The sequence below is a fragment of the Dryas octopetala genome, chromosome 7 (assembly GCF_963921425.1).
Source record: "Dryas octopetala chromosome 7, drDryOcto1.1, whole genome shotgun sequence".
In the NCBI taxonomy this organism is placed as follows: domain Eukaryota; kingdom Viridiplantae; phylum Streptophyta; class Magnoliopsida; order Rosales; family Rosaceae; genus Dryas; species Dryas octopetala.
The window spans coordinates 18,224,861-18,227,360 of NC_141372.1; positions in this window are offsets into that span (position 1 = coordinate 18,224,861).

The window sequence follows — 2,500 nt, forward strand, 5'->3', positions numbered from 1 at the left end:
CGCTCGCGGTGGTCTCCGGCGACATTTCCGGCGACGAGGGGGCGCGGAGGTGGATAGTTGCTGCTTGGATTTCTTAGTCTAGTTTGTGTGTGCAACGGAGCACGGTGCCTTCGGGTGGCCTTCCAATGCATGTGCAAATGCCGACAACGTGGTCTTGGCATCGATGATTCCATCCGTCCCCTCAACGTGGGCCGGCGAGGGGGATGGTTGCTGCTCGGATTTTCTTTGTCATGCTAGTGTGTGCAACGGATCACGGCGCCTTCGGGAGGCCTTCCAATGCATGTGCATGCCGATGAAGGGGGTCTTGGCATCGATTTTTCCCGCTTGTCGGCCCACGGAGGGTGGAATCATCGTTGCTCGGTTTTTCATGTTTGTATGTGTGTGCAATGGATCATGTCGACCTTTGGGACCTTCCATTGCGTGTGCATGCCGACATGGTGATCTTAGCATCGATGATTCCACCCTATGTCGTGTCCCTCCCCCCCCCCCCGTCCCTCCCCCCCTATCGGTTGCCTTCGGAATAGTGGATAGTTTATGCTCGGATTGCCTAGTCATGCTTGTGCGTGCAAAGGAGCACGGTGCCCTCGGGTGCCTTCCAATGCGCGTGCATGCCGACGACGGTGGTCTTGGCATGGATGATTCCACTCGTCGCCCCACAGTGTGTGGATAGTTGTTGCTCGGATTGCCTAGTCGTGCTTGTGCGTGCAATGGAGTTTGTCGACCTTCGGGGCCTGTCATTGCACGTGGAATGTCGACGGTGGCGGTCTTGGCATCGATGATTCCACTCGTCCCTCCCACAGTGTGTGGATAGTTGTTGCTCGGATTGCCTAGTCGTGCTTGTGCGTGCAATGGAGTTTGTCGACCTTCGGGGCCTGTCATTGCGCGTGGAATGTCGACGGTGGCGGTCTTGGCATCGATGATTCCACTCGTCCCTCCCACAGTGTGTGGATAGTTGTTGCTCGGATTGCCTAGTCGTGCTTGTGCGTGCAATGGAGTTTGTCGACCTTCGGGGCCTGTCATTGCGCGTGGAATGTCGACGGTGGCGCCGGCCATGCCGCCGGAGGTGCCGCCGCTCGCGGTGGTCTCCGGCGACATTTCCGGCGACGAGGGGGCGCGGAGGTGGATAGTTGCTGCTTGGATTTCTTAGTCTAGTTTGTGTGTGCAACGGAGCACGGTGCCTTCGGGTGGCCTTCCAATGCATGTGCAAATGCCGACAACGTGGTCTTGGCATCGATGATTCCATCCGTCCCCTCAACGTGGGCCGGCGAGGGGGATGGTTGCTGCTCGGATTTTCTTTGTCATGCTAGTGTGTGCAACGGATCACGGCGCCTTCGGGAGGCCTTCCAATGCATGTGCATGCCGATGAAGGGGGTCTTGGCATCGATTTTTCCCGCTTGTCGGCCCACGGAGGGTGGAATCATCGTTGCTCGGTTTTTCATGTTTGTATGTGTGTGCAATGGATCATGTCGACCTTTGGGACCTTCCATTGCGTGTGCATGCCGACATGGTGATCTTAGCATCGATGATTCCACCCTATGTCGTGTCCCTCCCCCCCCCCCCGTCCCTCCCCCCCTATCGGTTGCCTTCGGAATAGTGGATAGTTTATGCTCGGATTGCCTAGTCATGCTTGTGCGTGCAAAGGAGCACGGTGCCCTCGGGTGCCTTCCAATGCGCGTGCATGCCGACGACGGTGGTCTTGGCATGGATGATTCCACTCGTCGCCCCACAGTGTGTGGATAGTTGTTGCTCGGATTGCCTAGTCGTGCTTGTGCGTGCAATGGAGTTTGTCGACCTTCGGGGCCTGTCATTGCACGTGGAATGTCGACGGTGGCGGTCTTGGCATCGATGATTCCACTCGTCCCTCCCACAGTGTGTGGATAGTTGTTGCTCGGATTGCCTAGTCGTGCTTGTGCGTGCAATGGAGTTTGTCGACCTTCGGGGCCTGTCATTGCGCGTGGAATGTCGACGGTGGCGGTCTTGGCATCGATGATTCCACTCGTCCCTCCCACAGTGTGTGGATAGTTGTTGCTCGGATTGCCTAGTCGTGCTTGTGCGTGCAATGGAGTTTGTCGACCTTCGGGGCCTGTCATTGCGCGTGGAATGTCGACGGTGGCGGTCTTGGCATCGATGATTCCACTCGTCCCTCCCACAGTGTGTGGATAGTTGTTGCTCGGATTGCCTAGTCGTGCTTGTGCGTGCAATGGAGTTTGTCGACCTTCGGGGCCTGTCATTGCGCGTGGAATGTCGACGGTGGCGGTCTTGGCATCGATGATTCCACTCGTCACCCCCACAGTGTGTGGATAGTTGTTGCTCGGATTGCCTAGTCGTTCTTGTGCGTGCAATGGAGTTTGTCGACCTTCGGGGCCTGTCATTGCGCGTGGAATGTCGACGGTGGCAGTCTTGGCATCGATGATTCCACTCGTCACCCCCACAGTGTGTGGATAGTTGTTGCTCGGATTGCCTAGTCGTGCTTGTGCGTGCAATGGAGTTTGTCGACCTT